We start from the raw sequence: 19,386 nt of genomic DNA on the forward strand, positions 1-19,386 counted from the left end.
GGGTAAATTCCTTGAAAACCACAAACATTTATAAAGAATAATATGAATGCCACAAAATCGGTTCCAGCAAGTAGAAGCAAAGTGATTATATCCCAACTTATTTTATGAGGCCAGCATAATGTAACACCAAAACCTGACAATGACAGCTCAAAAAAGAAAATTTCTGACAAACATCCCCAGGATACACACCCAAATTCTCAACAAAATATAAGTGTGTTCATTTTCTCTGGCTGTTACGACAAATTATTATAAAGTATTACAAATTACAAACTGTATCATTAAATTACAAATTACTATTTATAAGCTTAAAATATCTCAAATTTATTACAGTAATGTTTTGCAGGTCAGTAGTCTGATGTCAGTCAAGGTGTCAGCAGGGCTGATTCCTTTTGAGGCCTCACAGGAGACTCTGTTCCCTTTCCCTTTCTGGCTTCCAGAGGATGCCTGTCATCCTTGCAGTTGGCCCCTTCTTCCATCTTCAAACTGCATCACATTAGTCTCTGCTTCTACCATCTCATGGTCTCTGACTCAGTTCATGTGTCCCTCCTTTTATATTAAGTAAACCCAGAAAATTTATGATAAATTTATCTCAAGATTTTTAACTTAGTTACTTCTGCAAACTCCCTTTTGCCATACAAGGTAACACTCACACGTTGTCATAGAAGTGATTAGACATGGACCCCTTCGGGGAACCATAATTTAGCCCACAGCAAGAAATCCACAAGAACACCTGCCATAAGCATCCACATGAATAGACGATCACCAAGTGGAATTTATTCCAGGAATGCAAGCCTGGTTCAATAGTCACAAATCAACACCGTAACCTACCCTATGAAGAGTCTAAAGAAGAGAACCCATGCAGTCACATCAATTAATACAGAAAAAGCATTAAACAAAATTCAACACCCATTCATATAAAAAATGCTCAGAAACTAGGAGTAGAAGGGCACTGCCTCAACCTAACAAAGAACATCTGCAAAACACCCACATCCCACATCATAATGGTGAAAGAATGAACGCTCTTCTTGGTTTGAAAACAACGTTAGAATGTCTGCTCTCTTCTGTCAGTTTGCACCTTAGCACTACAGGTTCTAGTCAGTGCAGTGTGGCAAGAAAGTAAATGAAGGCACACCGACTAGAAAAGAAGAAATATAATTGTCATTATTTACAGATGACATCATTGTCTATGGAGAAAACTGCAAGGAATCTGTAAGAAAACTGATAATAAATTATAATAAATAGTTTTAGAAAGATCCCAAAATATAAGATCCATACATAAACATGAATACACAGCATTAATCATACTTCCATATACTAGCAGTGACCTGAGCAATTGAAAACCAAAGTTTAAAACATATACAATAGGTTTGAATTCAAGGTGGCACCATGGAACCATCCTGAATTCACCTCCTCCCACAAACACACCAAATCTACATCTACACGTGGAACAATTTCCTCTGGAAAAGCTTGAGAAATGGTGGAGCAACCCCTTCACATCAGGCAAACCAGAGGGAAACCATATCAAAGCAGGTGGGAAAGGCTGAGGCACAGTTTCACCAGAAACCCTACCCCTGGTGTGCACAGGCACACTCAGGAGAGAACTCAGAACATGGAACTTCTACTTGAGGTGTGAATGGTTTGCACCCCTACACTGGGGACTCAAACTCTGAAGACTGACAACTGAGAGAGAAACCCCCAAAGCATCTGACTTGGAAGACACCCAGGACACATGGCTGTGAGACCCACTGGGCTGCGGTGAACTCAGGAACCACTCTTAAAGGGCCTGTGCTCTTGGTCCCAGGCCAAGTGCAGAAGTGGCCCTTGGAAAAGCACCCACACTTTACGTGAAAGAGACTCATTTCCAAAATTTAAAGCATTGGTCTGAGGGGCAGAGGCTGCTGGGCTCCTCCCCAGGGACAGAGGTTGATGGGTGCCATCCTCCTGCTCTCCCTCTGCCTTAATAAAACTGGCAGGTACCATCTCTTTTTTCCCTTCCCTTTGGGTGCCAGCTTTATGCTCCAGCCAGCAGGTGACATCTTCCCCGCTCTCCCTCTGCCTTGCTGTATTTCTTACTTCATCTTTTCCCATTTCTTCTGCTACTCTTTATTCAGAAGGTGTCATCTTTGCACTCTCCCACTGCCTCACTCCAGCCATATTTGCACTCTCCCTCTGATAGGCTGCAGAGTGAGAGTATCTCCAAGCAGGGAATGTCTACACACTGGTGACCCAGGCTTTGTGGCTTCCACTCAGGGGATGCTCCTTGATCACCTGGCTCTGGAGGCCAGGACCGACTGCATGTCTCACTCCCATGGATCTGTAACAGTTGGAGAGACACTTCCTGGCAGGCTACCACTTTCAGGCCTTGCACATTAGACTGAGACACATCCCCAGGCTTTACGTGAAAAAAGGCCTCCTTTTCTAGTTTAAGAGCTTTGGACTTGGAGGCAGGCTTCAGGTTTGGCACACATCAGGAGGCTACCGAGGTGCTCTCAGGGGAGGTAGGCTGGGGTGCCACCATTACACTCTCAGCCTGCCTTGTTACATACAGCTCACTGACATTTCCCAGAAAGGAGCTTGTATACTTATCTGAAGCCCTGTTCTTAGTGACTGTTCTCCAGGGGACACCTCCAGACTTCCTAGCTCTAGGGGCCAGCAGGGACTACATTTGCAGTCCCAAGCCTCGATATTTATATTCTTCAAAAGCTGTTACTGGGGGGGTATGGAGTCAAATCAGACTGAACCTTGGTGTTGAGATCCTCATCTTTGAGATACTGACTGGTCTTGGTACACCCTCAACAGCTGGGGGCAGTCAAAATAATATTAGCTGCTTGGATAATCACAGTTTCACTGACAACCAAGAGTAGGCAGGGCTAACTGACAAAGTTCATCTCCCACACAACTCTTTAAGACTGGGAGAGGTGGCTGTTTTACTTAATGCATAGAAACCAACACAGAGAGTCAAGTGAAATGAAAAAACAGAAGACTGTGGACAATGTTCCAAATGAAAGAACAAGATAAAACCCCAGAAAAATAAACAATGAAATGAAGAAAAGTAATTAGTCTGATGAAGAATTCAAAGTACACTCGTATAAAGCCCACTGAACTCAGAAGAATAATGGATGAACACAGTGAGAACTTCAACAAAGAGTTAGAAAATATAAGAAAGTTCCTAACAGAAGTCACAGAACTAAAGAATACAATAATTGAACTTAAAAATACAATAGATGAAGCACAAGAAAGAATCTGTGAACTCAAGGACAGGTATGAGGAACTCCCTCAAAGATAGAAGCAAAAAGGGAAAGGAAGGAAAAAAAGTGAAGGCAGCTTACAGGATTAATGGCGCAACATCAAGCACAATAACATTCTCATTATAGGAGCTCCAGAAGGAGAAAAGAAAAGGGGGCAGAAAACATATTTAAAGAAACGAGATCTGAAACTTTTCCTCACCTGGAAAAGGAAACAGATACCCAGTTACAGGAAGCCCAGAGAGCTCCAAAGCAGACTGGTAACAAGTAAGAATCAGTAAATTTTGGAACTTCCTACAAACAAAAATCCAGGACCACCAATATCCCAGAAACACAAAATATCATACGAGGATACTAGGAACAACTACATAGAAACAAAGTGAAAAACTGAGAAGAAATGGACAAGTTTCTGGAAATATACAGTCCACCAAGATGGAATCAAGAAGAAACTGAACTCTTGAACAAACCGATCACTAGGCATGAAATCAAATTAGCAATAAAAAACCTCCCTACAGATAAAAGTCCACGACCAGATGGCTTCACTGGGGAATTCCACCAACCATACAAAGAAGAACTCATACTAGTCCTACTCAAACTCTTCCAGAAGACTGAAAAAGAGGGAGTACTCCCAAACTCATTCTATGAAGCCACCATCAGCCTGATACCAAAACCAGGCAAAGACACTACCGAAAAAGAGAATTATACGCCAGTATCACTGATTAAAATACATGCAAAAATCCTCAACAAAATATCAGCAAACAGAATCCAGCAGCACATAAAAAAGTTCACAAACCATGATCAAGTTGGACTCATCCCAGGAACACAAGGATGGCTCAACATAAGCAAATCAGTCAATATAATACACCACATCAAGAGAGAAAGGACAAAAAACATATGATCATCTGAATAGATGCAGGAAAAGCATTTGATAAAATTCAACACCCATTTATGATAAAAACTCTCAACACAGTGGGTATAGAGGGAACATATATCAACATAACAAAAACTATTTATGACAAACCTATAGCCAGCTTAGTACTCAACTGTGAAAAACTAAAAACTTTCCCACTAAAATCTGAGGCCATCAAAGTTGTCCACTCTCACCACTCCTATTCAACAGAGTCTTGAAGTCCTAGCCACAGCAATCAGGCAAGGAAAAAGAAATAAAAGGGATCCAAATTGGAAAACAAGAGGTAAAATTGTCACTATATGCAGATGACATGATGCTATAGATAGAAAAACCTAAAAGTTCCACACAAAAACTACTAGAACTAAACAAATAATTCAGCAAGGTAGCAGGATACAAGATTAATGTACAAAAATCAGTTGCACTTACTTACACTAACAATGAATCAATAGGAAAAGAAAGTAAAGAAACAATCCTTTTTATAACAGCACCCAAAGTAATAAAATACCTAGGAATAAATCTAGCCAAGGAGGTGAAAGACTTATACATAGAGAACTAGAAAACATTGACTAAGGAAATTAAAGAAGACTTAACAAAATGGAAAGCTATCCCATGCTCTTGTATTGGAAGAATCAATATTGTTAAAATGGTCATTCTGCCCAAGGCAACATACAGATTTAATGTAACCTCTATTAAATTACCCAGGGCATATTTCACAGAACTAGAACAAATAATAATAATAACATTTATATGGAATCACAAAAGACCCAGAATTGCCATAGCACTGCTGAAGAAAAAGAACGAGGCTGGAGAAATCATCCTCCCTGACTTCAGACAATACTACAGAGATACAGTCATCAAAACAGCATGGCATTGGTACAAAAACAGACCTACGGACCAATGGAACAGAATGGAGAGCCCAGAAATGAACCCACAAACTTTTGGTCAATTAATCTTTGACAAAGGAGGCAAGAACATACAATGGAATAAAGACAGTCTCTTCAGCAAGTGGTTTTGGGAAAACTGAACAGCAGCAATGTAAATCAATAAAGCAAGAATACTCCCTCACATGATGTACAAAACTAAACTCAAAATCGATTAAAGACTTAAACATAAGACAAGTCACAATAAACCTCCTAGAAGAAAACAAGGCAAAACATTATCCAACATATATCTCGGCAATGTTCTTCTAGTGCAGTCTATTCAAGAAATAGAAATAAAAGCAAACACAAACAAATGGGATCTAATTAAACTTACAAGCTTTTGCACAGCAAAGGAAAACATAAGCAAAACCAATACCCTGTAAGACCTCATCATCCTTTGCATCCCATACCTGCCATGATGAAAAGTCCACCACTCCTGTGACAAGAGCCCATTATTGACTCTAACATCTCCATCCTCCACACCGCTACCTCACTTCACCTTTAGAAGGCCACTAGCCTAGTTGAATCCCTACCTTAATTTTCTCCTGTCATTTCCACCAGTGTCGATCTAGATTCTCCCAAAATTACAAAACTGATCATGTGCCTGCCTCTTTTCAAAAACTCTGATCCTTCTCCATTGCACAAACATAAACTCTAACTCTATTCTGCCTACAGAGTCCTCCACAATTTGCCACCTAAGTCCTTTTGCAGGATTGGATTTGATAGCTTAGATTGTCCCTCGCACCTATTATCTTTCTATCAAAATCCCACCACTCAGAAAGGCTCAATTCAAACTCCACTCTTTATATCCCCTACATAATGTTTAGGAAAGGACTTTTCATGGAAAAGGCAAAATTCCTAATGAACAGATTCAGAAAATTTAAAAGAAAATTTCTTCTTTAAAATTTTAAGTCCTTCTGGAAACATTAAGCTTTTTAAAATGTCAGTTCTTCAAATATTATTAATATTTCAATCGAGAAATCCTTCAAAAACCCAGCATCGTTAACCAACATTTACTAAATACTAATAATGCACAATGTAAATTAAACTCTTATATGAAATATCACCAACCTGAAGGTAAAAAGTTATAATTTGGTCCCAGGATTCTAATTCCAATATTATTTGTACTTGGATCTTACTTAAGAAAGGAAAATATACATATAGTAAGTGGACTTGACATTTCACCTAATAGAGACTTAAGTCACTTAAGTCCACAGCTGATATATAAAGTTACCAGATCTAAATCATCTTCAGGCTAGGAAAAATTCTCATCAGATTAAAAAAAATTTTTTTTGACTGAGATGTCATAGAACTAGACTTTTTCAGTACACATTTAAGCGTTAATCGTTTCTAAGGGCCCAAGGATGTGATGGGCAATTCCGAGCCTCTCACAAGGAGACCGGTGATTAGCACACATACCAGCAGGTGCACAGCAATCAGACTTACTCCAGATAAGTGATGTTGTGGGCAGTACTGTCTTTCTGTTACCTTCTAGGACCTTATTTCTTTTAGGCCTGACCTAATTTAATTCCTCTAATGGGTCCTAGCCTACTGAGTTCACGTGAATCTTCACAGCTGTGTACTGTGAAGCACTCTGCTCCTGAAGAGAATGCAAATATTCAATCATTTTTTTTAAAGAATTTTAACTAGTCTTTGTACCTAGCAAACATACTTGGTAAAATAGTCCCTCTATGTATTTCTAAAATTATTACCGTTCAAATTTGAATGTTTCTGAAGTAAATTTGCTTGTAAGAGTAAAATATGCTATAATTTCAAAATTATTAATAACACTAATTAAGGAAAACAGGGAGTTATGAAAAGAGCTCTGGCAACTGAAACAGCATCTTAGTCTACAATCTCAAGTCTGACTCTTTAGTTGTGCGACCTTCAGAACTGGCTTCACCTCAAAACACTTTCTAATTTGAAATAGAGCTAGCCCTGCCCTTCTCCCTCTGCAGGTGGCTGTTCAGGTAACATGAAATAAGGTACATAGCACAGTACCTGACATGAAGTGATCATCAATAGTCTGCTTCCTTCATACAACACAAAAGACACACATGAAGGTTTAGGCATAAGAAAGCCTACACCTCCACAAGTCTGCATGAGCACAAAATATCACAAGTAGTTGGTTCTAACAACAACAACAAAAAAAACAAGAACAAAAACAAAAACAAAACCACCATCAACCCCATCCCACGAACACTTCTGAGGGATCTGGAGCCAGACAAGGGCGCCTGCATGTGGTTCTGCAAGAACTCCATCAGGGCGGCATACACACAGGCCACTAAAGCTTTAACAGGGAAAGTCCACAGTCATTATGTTAAAACCTCTGGAAGCCTTTATGCCAGTACGAGAGCTCACGCCCGGTAAAAGAGGGGACAAGTCAAATTAGGGCCAACTCCAAAAGACTCCTTAAATAAATCACAACAGCTATGCTGGCTTACCCTTCCTGAAACGCGAACAGTACCATGCCCAAACCCATTTAAACACTTGAAGATGGAGACATTCCACACCCACCCTGGTGCCACTACATGTCTTTTAGAGAGCCTGCGCAAGGGAGCACCCCTGGCACCATGAAAGCCGTCCGCAGAAAAGGCAGGGGAGGGGGGAAAAGAAGACGATGACTTCGGGGTTGTACATACCCGCCGCTGAGAACCGCTTTCCAGACCGCAGCCGCCTCCTCAAGCATCTGAAGTACTTCGCGGCTTCACTATGGGGACGTCAAGGGAAGGCCGATATGTCAAGTACCCTGGGGTGGGGGCCGTTCCCGTCCTGGCGGTCCCGGATCCCGGCCTCCGACCCCCGCGCCGCTCCCCTACTTCGCGCGCCATCGAGGGCCGCCCGGGAAGCGCCGCGAGTAACGACCCGGCCCGAGCGGCCCGGCCCCGCCCGAGACCCCCGGCTGCGGTCCGGCCAGGGTCGGGGTCGCGGGTCGGTCACGACGCCACTGCCACAGCCAACGAGGCGGAGCGGGACGCCGGGCGGGCGCGGCCGGCACGCGGGGCGCGGACACTCACCACACCACGCGGTAGGAGCCCTCGAGGAGGAGACTGCTGGAGCGCGGCCCCACGTCGAACACCTGCCCGCGGACCACCTCGGGGCCGCCGCCCGCCGCCGCCGCCGCCGCCGCCGCCGCCGCCGCCGCAGCAGCAGCCGCCGCCTCGGGGGAGCCACGGAGCTTCTGAAACGACTGCCGCTCACACCAACTGCCAACTGCCAACTGGCGGGCAGGTAGGCGGAAGGAGGGGCGAGGCCGAGGAGGGCTCTGGGGCGGGGCCTGTCCTGGCAGCGAGCGCGCGGATTGACTCTTATGGTCTGGGGGCGGGGCTTCGCCTCAGGATGGAGACAGCATACATGAACTGGTGTCCACACAATTTGTATTTTTTTTCTATTAGGAATAATTTTGCTGTGAACATTTGTATACCAGGTTTTTGGGGATCCAGGTTTTATTTCTCACAGCTGCATGCCTGAGATTGTCATGCCTGGGTTATAAGGAAACTCAATGGTTGGCCTTTTTAGAAACTCCAGACTGCTTCCAAAGTGGCTGCACCGTTTTACATATTTCCACTAGCCGACTATGAGCGTTCCAACTTATCTCTACATTATAGGCAACACCTGTTATCGTCTGTCTTTCTGATGATAGTCATCCTCATGGTTCTGAAGTGGCGTCTCCTTGTGGTTTTGGATTGCGCTTCCCTGATACTGAGCTTCTTTCATATGATTGTTGGCCATTTGTATATCTTCTTTTGGAGAAATATGTATTAGAAATTATATATTCTAGATAAAAGGCTCTTTTCAGAAATATGATTTGTAAAAGATAGTCTCTCATTCTGTGGCTTGTCCCTTACTTTCTTGAGAATGTTCTGCCCCAGGGCCTGGCATTAGCTCTTCCCTCTGCATTGAATCCTCCCTGGACACATACGTGGTGGTCTCCCTCCTTCCTTCAGGTCTCAGCTCAAATGCCTGCTTGTCAGTAAGATCTCCCTGGATCCCTTGTAGTGATCACCCAGTAAGAACAATGATGACAGCCCCATGCATGCATCACCATCCGTCCCACCTCCCTGCCTCATTTCCCTTCAAGCTTTTATTACCATGTCCATGTAAAGTAGTCTTTTGTGAATTGTCTAATTCTTAACTGAATTGGAAATTTCATAAAGGATTTTTTAAATCAGTTTGTTACTACTTTATCCCAAATGTAATTCACTTTACATAATCCAGTATGAATGCAAACGGAAGAATAAATGAATTGCATGAGAAACAATAATATATTTCACTTTATTTTAATAAACCTATGACTTTTTCCAAATCTACACGTGAATGTATATGCCAGCATAGTTCAGTCATTCTTTAGTCGTCTGATAGAAAATTAATTTTTTCATTTTTCATGGGAAGTAACCTTTGGCATTGGAAGATTTCATAGCAAATAATAGAGGAAAAGCAAAAATAAATAAATAACTACTTAATGAAGACTTAAATGTGGTTAGCAGTGGTGCAAACTGAGCTGATTGAAGCTTGAGGATGGGTAGATCCTGGGAAGGGTCATCATCTGCCACTGTGTCTCCCCTCTGAGTGTGAGGGAGTTTGCATGTGCATGGATGCATGTGTGACCAGGCTGGGAGGTCACAGGTCAGGAAGGCTTGTCAGTACCAGCTTCTGCTCTTTCTTGGCCTGGTCTTGTGTAGATTGACAATCAGGTTCAGCCCCTAGGAGTTTTCTGGGAGCATTTGTATTTCCCTGGGACACAACTAAATAATTACAGCCTAATGTGGTAAGTGCTAGGCTTGACTTATATAGAAAGAACAGGATAGTAGCTGAAGAGACCACGATTTCTTGATCTTGGGGGACCTGGGTTAATCTTCATGGTGAGGCAATATTTGGGGCTGTTCTTATAAAATGTATTTGGGGTGAGGAATTCTGAGTTGGAGGAAGGTAATACATAGGGGAATTGGAATGGGATTTGGGTAGGGGTTGAGACTGACAGAGATGGATGTGGCCATAGCATTCTGGAGTGGCAGTGAGATTGGAGAGGGAGAAATCTGCTTCTGAGACTTTTTTCAGGGCTGACCTAGATAGGAAGTGTTGCCTCACTGGATGTGGAGAGGAGAGACTGGAAGAAGACTTCTTGCTTGGGTGTTTGGACCTGATGGCCATAAACCAAAGTTGGATATTTAGAGGATGGACACTGTGGACATAAAGGAACAGATGATCAATTGGTCACATTGATTTCTTTTCTTTTAAGTTTTTATTTTGAAATAATTATAGCATAATTAGTACACTGAGATCCTAGGTAGCGTTCACCCAGTTTTCCTGAATGATAACACTTACAAAAGTGTAGTACAGTTTTAAAATCTGGAAATTGACATTGGTATGATCCATAGAGCTTTTTGTGACTTTGCTGGTTTCCCGTGCACCCGTGTATGTGTGTGTGCAGTTTTACTACATGTTGATTTGTGTAACCATCACTACAGTCAAGATATAAAATTGTTCCTCCTCTGCAAAATCTCTCACACTCTTTCCCTTTTCCTTTTCCTGACCCCTTGCTGTCACGAATGTGTTTTCCATCTCTGTAATTCTTGTCATTTTTGAGAGTGTTAAATAGTATGTAATAGAGTATGTAACCTTTTGATATTGGCTATTTATCACTCAGTAGAATTAATTCCCTTGAGATCCATCCAATTGTTGAGTGTATCAAAAGTTCACTTCTTTCCATTGTTGAATAGTAGTATTCCGTGGTATGAATGCACCAAAATTTGTTCCATACATTGAGGGACATTTGGGTTGTGTTGAAGTTTTAGCTATTACAAATAAAACTGCTTCAAATATTCATATGTATTAACTTTTGTGTGTGGATACATTTTCATATCTTTGTGATAAGTGACCAGCATTGCATCTGCTTTGTTGTATATTAAATGTATATTTAGAATGTATTTTTAAGAAGCTGCCAAACTATTTTCCATAATGGCTGTACCATTTTAACATTCTCAGAAGCAATATATGAGGTATCTAATTTTGCCACATCCTTGGTATTGTCACCATATTAAAAAGTTTTCACTCTTCTAATAGATAGGTATAGAGTAATATCTGATTGTGATTTTAATTTGCAGTTTCCTAATGGCAGATGACCATCTTTTCATGTGTTTGTCTTCTGTGTATTCTCTTTAATAAAAACATCTATGTCTTTCCCCATGTCCTAGTTGTATTGCAGGGCTCAGTATCACCACTGAGACACCTCAATCTGCCTCGTTGCTGCTGGGGGAGGGGGTGAGGAAGCACCTGCTGGCACCCTAGACCCTGTGGGGTGGAGGATGGGGGAAGCAGATTGCTGAGTAGCACTCCTCCCACTCACCACCTTTACCTCAGTGCTGCCAGGTCAGGCTGCATGTCCAGTTCTGCATGTAGCCACACTGATTCCACAAGGGGCCAGTTTTTCTTTTGGTTTTTTGGCTGGAGTAGAGCCAGTATTAAGAACAAGGCTATTTCTGCCAGACATCCCTTCCCCTGTCCCTGGGCTAGAGGTGGGGAGAGGCTTTATTTACAACCCTTATCTTCTGGTGGTTCCAGATCCAGGCTTCTCCAGCACCTCATCAGCGGTGAGGGGAAAGAAAACCCGGGGAGCTTCACGACTCCTCACATTGTCAGCTTCCTGGCCAGTCAGCCTTCCCTCCATTTTTCATCGCTTTCCTGTGTTTGTTTGTGGTCTTAGTGCCAGGACTTTTAGTCACAAGAAGGACTGGCAAGCAATGGAGTGACTTCATCTTGGCCCCATGTTGGTTTTTAAGGACCTGGGCCACTTCAGGAAATGGTCTAGACTCAGTAGAGCTTTGTGAAGAGACCTAAGCATAGGGCCATTGACACCAGGAGATGATGGATGAGGGCTTGGGAGCCACTCCAACTTTGTCTGAACCTTGGCACCTGTGCTTACTGGTTGGGACTTAAGACTCAGCTTTCTCATCGTACAAATGGGGGTGATGCTGTTGCTGCTAATAATGCCTGTGTCTGTGACATTAAACATTTAGAGCAATTTGCAGGATACCTAATCGTTACTAAGGGCCCAGTAAAACTGAGCTCTTGCTTTATCTATAGATGAGATTCTTGGGTCTAAGAAGATCATTTTTGGGCTTAGTGAGAGTGATCTAAGTGAGAACAAAAGCCAGATTACAGGGATTCAAAAACCAAGCAAAAGATGAGAAAAGAAGTCAGTGTACCTTCAAGATATTTGGCTGGACAAGTAGAGAGAGGGTTGTGAAGGGATTCAGGGAAGTGACTGGGGGAGAAAGAGTGTGAAGTCTACATAGGAAAGAATAAAGGACTGAAGAGGGAGAAATAAACAGGTAAGTTACAGAAAGAGCCAGGTTGCTGCTGATGCTCGATTTAATACCCGGTATAAAGAAAAGAAAACTATTCCTTGAGACCAGGCACACTCTCCCGTGATCCCCATCCAGCACAGAGCCCAGTTCCTGGCTGTCATCACTGATGTCACCAAGTATGTTAACCTTTACCACTTCCAAATCAGACACCCACTGGTACTGTAACTCACCACTTCAGCTCCTGGTAGTCTGCAGCTCCTGTTGCAGAAAGGAGAGAAACAGAGGAAAGGTGGGACTGAATGAGGAGCTGGGACATCAGAAATTTTTATATAATAAGCTCCAGTCATTTATTGTTATGCCATCAGACATTTACTAAGCATCTGCTTTATTTCAGGCATGTGCTCTGGTTGTGATGATGACAAAACAGACATTATCCTTGTGCTTATGGAGCTTTCCTTCGAATGTGGGAGTCAAGCCTTACGTATCCATGCACAGCTGTGACACATGCTGTGAGGCGAAGGGAATTTGTACAGTGCGGTTATATTACCAGGGGGATTCTGCATGGATGTGGAGGGTAAGGAAGGCCTCCCCAAGGTAGAGAGATTGGAGCTGAAATGAGGTAGTGGGTACTGTGGAAGCTGAGAAGCGTGGGGAATGTTCTAGACACAGGACACAGCATTTATGAAAGAGGAATGTGAAATGTTTGTGGAACTGAATGAAAGCCACCAAGACCAATGTGTTCAGCATGTGAGAGCAAGACCTGAGATGGGAGGCAGAGGAAGGTGAGCCATGCGGGCGTCATAGGCACCCAAGGTCTAGGGTGTGATTCTAAGAATGGCGGTTAGCTGTTACAGAGTCATAAGTAGAGTGACATAGAGTACATGCTCTGGTCCACATCTTTAAGAAATAAAACTGTGTGCCCTGTAGGACTTATATTAGAGAGAGCCAAGGATGGCTATGAGGAGACTAAGCCCAGTATCAAAGAGGCAAATTGAGAGAGGAGGTAGTTTGGACAAGGGTTATGGCCATGGAAATGGAGGGAAGTAAGTGAACTGGAGACTTAGTGATGCATCAGATGCGGAGGCAAAGTAGGGAGGGATGTTTAGATGACTCTCAGCTTTGTGGCTGGGTGACTAGTTTCCAGTTTCCAGTAATCAGGATCACTGAATATTTAGGGGAAGAAAATTGAGTTTATTTTTAGATTTTCATTTGATCCAAGATGCTTCTTGGAAATGTTGACAAAGTAGTTACCTGTGTGGATATGAAGGGAAAACAAAGGCTTATAATGGAAACAAGGGCTTCAGCCTGGGCCATGAAGACTGAGGAGGTCGACAGAGGGGTGGGAGGAAATCCAGGACAGAGGGTATAGTACTGTCATCAAAGGGGACAGTATTAGGAGGCAAGCCTAAGAGTGACAGGCATGGTGGTTTTTGAGGACAGAGGCAAAGATTTAAAGATTAGATTTAGAGTAGAAATAGTATGAACATTGTGGAAACTGAATGAAGAAAGTGGTAAAAGGCTGGCCTGGCACAGTGTTTTCACTGATATCCCTTAGAGCACTGCATCCTTGGGAGTGTTACTGTCATGTTCTCTCTCTGTCTCTGTCTTTATCTTTTTCTCTCTCTCACACAAAATCATGTTTCATACTGGAGTAAGTATGGGGATCACTGTTAAGATGGAACAGTTTGTCAACAACATAACTTTTAAGAGTGTTTGTCTAGCACCGTGAGTCTCAAGGTTGACGGCCCATGCAGCAGTACTTACCGATCCTCAGGGATCCAAGTTCGTGTTCTCTGGAACAGCACTGAAGAGACACCTGCTGGGTGTAATTAACAGACTCAGCCACAGAACTGTGCATCAGTCCCTCTCAACATCCTCCTCTCCCTCTCCACCCCTGCTCCCCAACCCCTCTCTGGGAAAGGTACAGTTTTTCTCAGGAGTTGAAATAGCAGGGTTCAGTGTCAGGGTGCTGTGGGTTTAGGGCAGTGGAGGTCAAAATACTTGGTGAAATTAGAGATGACAGCCAGGAATCTGGATCCATTCTGGCCAGTGGTTGGGTGAATAGCGTGTCTGGGTGTTGGGTGGGATGAATCTTTGGTAACCAGTGAAAGCCTCCGACTTAGCAGCACGGCTCTAGCTCATTCACAGGCAAACAGGAAACCCTCAGAAAAGGATGTCTGGAAGAAACCTTCTGCAGATAATTGGGCTGGGGGTGGGAAGGGGTGAACAGTAAAAGAAAGGAAATAACCAAAAGATAGCCCCTGTCCTGTAGACTGAAATGATTTAAACTTAGAAGGTATGTGCCTGGGATTTGGAGATGAAAGGTTTGTTATTTAAATGTTTAGAACTTGGAAGTTCCTTTATGTTGGTAATCAATGTGTTAGTGTGTAGCTACTTTGCACATAGCTTTGGCCATAAGGAAAAATGAATCTATTTCAATAAGTAACTCTCATCACCACTGGTATGGCAGTGAGATCACCAACATCCTCTTCATAGAGGGTTATATACAGTTTTAAAAAGCAGAAGAAGAAGATCACTATAGAAGGTTTAAGCAAACAAGTGTGGTATTATGTGCAAATGGGTATTTTGTGAGGTGGCATTTTGCTGGAATCTGAAGCCCAGCATTTATCTTGTTATCTCCAGTGCCTAGTGTAATGCCTGATAAACAGTCAGCTTTTGATTGAATGGGTGGATGAGTAAATAATCCCTAAAATTCATTTTTTTAAAAGAAGAACCAGGGGAGAACACTTGAGATTATATTAACTTTGAAGGGGTCAAAGCCAAAAGTATTGAGATTACCTCTAATTTCTGGCATGAATTTATAGCACTAGTTTGATATAGCTGATAGTTGCTGATAAGATTGAGAAATTGGAGTTTTTAACAGGTAGAAAATTACTGACTTTTGCTTGATACCATATGTTTTGGAAGGAAAAAACCAAGATGTCATGCAAGAAGAAACAGCTGGTCTTGCTGTAGCAATGAATAGCAGAATATTGCAGATTTGATTAACATTAAGTTTTAGTTCTAATTTTTGTAACTTCCTACACATACATATTCCTGCATAAGACATGAATGATATGTACACGAGAGCATTGTGTTGAATGAATGTATAGATGAGTGAATTCACATGTACCTTTGCTGGACGCAGCCTTCTTATTTTTTTAATCTATCTATTTGTATCTTAGTGTTTGACATAACCAGTTCTGTCTCAAGCATGCATAGGTATCTATTTGGGTTTCAAATTACCTCATGAAGACCCTCATTTTACTCTAGGATGATGGTTAACATTTGGCATTATCTGTATATCATTATGTCCTCGATATTTCTTATTTTGATTGTCTTGTCATTAACTTTCCTCCTCTTACCTGTCCCTTCTCCAAGGACGGAGGCCTTGTTTTTTCCTATTCAATTACTGATTTAATTTTTCTGTCTTTAAAACAATTAATGACTTCTAACTACATACAGTCATCCCTCGGTATCTGCAAGGGATTGCTACCAAAATCCCTAGAGGCTCAATCCCTTAAATAAAATTATTCCTATTTTGTATATAACCCACTCACATCCTCCTGTATACTTGAAATCACCTCTTGATTATATATAATTTCTAATACAACATAAATGCTATCTGAATTGTTACTGGAGCATAGAAAATTCAAGTTTGCTTTTTGGAACTTTATGGAATTTTTTTGCCCTGAATATTTTGGACCTGTGTTTGGTTGAATCCACAAATGCAGACCCCGTGGATACAGAGGGCAGGACTGTACCATGAATCATACTGGTCACTAGGACCACAGAGATACACAGGACATAGCCCTTCTCACCAATAAGCTCCAGTCAGTAGAAGAAGTAGACATCCATGTGTAGCACCAGTAAGACATTGTAGTAAGTACAGAACAGAGCAAATATAAGGTTCTGTGTTATTGTGGACAGAGACTTGTTATAATGAAGATCAAGGTGGGCAAGGCAGGCTTTTTAGTGTAAGTTATACTGAAGCCAAACCATCTCCTTTATTTCTCTGTATCCTTTTGTTGTATTACCTTCCAAAAGCCAAATGGATCAAGCCCTCAGAAGATCTATTGGTCTGTCATTAAATCTTCTTTCCCTGCTGAAAGAAGCTTCCTTTGAGGAACTAGTCTTTGCTAGGTAATCCCATTAACAGAAAAGCCTGTATTTCAAATCAGTCAGTGAGTAGAAAACACAAAATAGCTTTGTTAGAAATCTCTCAGGTTCTATCATTTACAGCAGTTTATGGCTGAGCTGCCTTTATGTTCAAACAACAGAAAATGTTGAAGGGATTTTAACTTCTGGGGACTAGACTCAAACCCAAGATATGGTGGTCTACTGACTTCTTAATGCACTTAGAAAGTGTAGAAAATACTTTGAAACTTCTTTGTGAATTATAGAGATAAGACTGAAAATAAAAATCATCTAAATTCTCTATTAAGAATAAAATTTGTGTTGTTTGAAACCTATAAAATATTCTGCTTTAGATTAAAGTGCAGAGGATCCTCTCCTATAAAGAACCAAACTTAGGACAACAAATTTTTAGCTTGGGTTTTAAAGGGTGAAATAGGACAGTTAAAAAGAAAAGAAGCCTGGAGACATTTTTGTGTTGGAAGAATTTTTGAAAGAATCAAAATCTTTTATTTTTGTCCCATGACTTAATAATTAAATTGTACTTTTCCCAAAACAAAGAGGCAGAAAGAATGATTGCAATAGTTAAATATATATTTTTTTTCTTTAAAAATGTTATAAGACCTTTAGGATCAAATTACTTTCAAATTTAACTTGATTAATTTCTGAGAGAAATACCACTTTAAAATGAAAGTCTTGCATTCCAGAGAGCATTATAAACAGCTAAAAACAAGGGAGGAAAACTGTACTGTTTTAAAGCATGCTGGAATAAATAAAAAATATTTATTATTTATATGGGAACGTCACTAATCGCCAATAGCATTTGGAAGATTTGGAGATGATCTGGTGTGCATTAAACATATTTAAACATTTTAAAATGCATCATGAATTAAGTCAAATTTTACCTCAAACAGATGTTAAAAATATCAAAATATATAGAATTTTCCTGTATTTAACATCATGATTATCTAACAACCACTTGGCTTTTGTTTTTCCACAGAGCACAATGAGATGAACTGGAAATAATAGAAAAGCATGGCCAGTCCTCCAAAGACAAGGAAAATGCCAGGTTTCTGGACAAACATGAGCAGTGAGCACACCATAGGATCTTGTAGATGGCATCCAGGCTATGGGTGGGCTCTTTCCATTCGGAAAATGCAGAATCTTCTGTGCACACATGTCATGAATAAATGTGAGGATAACTGTGCTTTTCTGCATTGTATTTTTCCTCTTAACATGGCTTTCATCGGGCTTCTTTGAAATGCCAGACAGTGGGCTTTCCCAAAATTGGGGAGAATATCATTCTTGCGTAGAACACCAACAGCATGCACTTTTTGTGATTTTTTATGGCTATATTTGTTCAAATGCTGTTTATTTGTATGATGCACACTTTCATAGGAACCTCCACTTTGGCAACCTGATAAATCACATTTCTTCAAAAAAAAAAAGCCACTTTCTTCTAAACATATGCTAGCTCTTGAATAGTTTTTAACAACTGATTTTTGGGTTGAAACAAGTCATTTTTGTAAATGTTACTTATAAAAATGAATCTGAAACAGAGTCTGAGAATGATAACTGTATATGAATAAGAGAATTTTTTGTATTGGTAAATATATCTTATTCAATCCTCCAATAAGTTAAATTTCATTAATTTAAATAATTAAGAAGTAATCTGGATAAAAAGCAATGAAGCAGGAAGCAAGATTTTTTTATAATTTCACAAGAGCTATGCAAAGTCTTCCTGATTTCATTCTTTCTCTATAAAACACATATAACTATATTTATATAGTTATACATGTATATAGTTAGTACTATTTGTATATCCACGTGGATCCGATCACTCGGAATTAATTTTGCTCTGTGTGCCTATCAGCAGGCATTTAATACATGTTCTGTTAATTGATTCAGGTATTGCTAGTCATTTCACTGATTTACAAGTTAGGAAAGACAAAGAAATCAAGTTGCTTAAATCATTTTACAGACAATCCTGTTTCTTATAAATATATCACTTTTATTATCATAACTGTGCATATTCTGTATATAGATATGTTGGTAGTATAGACTATATTACTATGTGGGTAATCTAATAGATACATTATCATGCCATGTCAAACTTGATTATAAAGTGATGGTGCTCTTTTTATCAATGGGGGAAGAAGTCCTGACTGACTGAACATTATAGGAAACAAAGCTTGTATTACAGAGGGTGTTTTATAATATGTTTTAGGTTTCACACATCCAGATTTTGAGCAATGAAAAAAATAAAAATTAATATCTCTAAATGTGCCAGAAAAAAGGTGAACAGCTTCTTCTTTGTTAGATACAAAACAATTTTACTTTTTTTCTTTAGAACTACACACATTTTGGGTTACATATAGCTGCCTGGATGTTAATTTTGACATCTCAATTGCTAACACGATTAATAATATATATTTGCATTTTTTAAAGCTCCAGCTTACTTGAAATAATACTTAACTTTAAAATTTTCTTAATCTGCAAACTAACAAGCCTCGGTCAGACTCACTTTTGGAGAGGCACTGTTGGTCCAGCTGTGCAGAAATGCTGGAGAGAGTTTGCCTTTTCAGTTTAGATGGTATTTATACTTTTAATAATAAAACATAAAAATTAATGAGCTAATTTTCTGATCGAGGAGGGTGAAAACAGGAAAGTGTTCACAGTTGAGACTCGACCCTGAAACCGCTGTGCTTCCACTTGGAGATTAGGTTGGAACAGTGGGGAACACAAGGTCTTCTGTGGTATTAAGCTAAAGTAACGTGAAACAGAATTTCACCTTTCATTCTGAATATTCTCATCTAAATATTCTCATCTAAATATGTGGATTTACTGGAATTAATTTTATTTGACACTGT

General features: G+C 40.6%; 1 long non-coding RNA gene across 1 annotated transcript; it reads left to right on the plus strand.

Annotated features, from left to right (window-relative positions):
• Nucleotides 1-8,217: 8,217 nt before the first annotated feature.
• On the plus strand, nucleotides 8,218-17,723 carry LOC140699697 (uncharacterized). The gene is made up of 2 exons (XR_012077943.1): nucleotides 8,218-8,306; nucleotides 17,517-17,723. It is a non-coding gene; the product is annotated as an uncharacterized lncRNA (long non-coding RNA).
• Nucleotides 17,724-19,386: the final 1,663 nt, after the last annotated feature.

Source organism: Vicugna pacos, chromosome 11 (genome assembly GCF_048564905.1).
Source record: "Vicugna pacos chromosome 11, VicPac4, whole genome shotgun sequence".
Lineage (NCBI taxonomy): Eukaryota > Metazoa > Chordata > Mammalia > Artiodactyla > Camelidae > Vicugna > Vicugna pacos.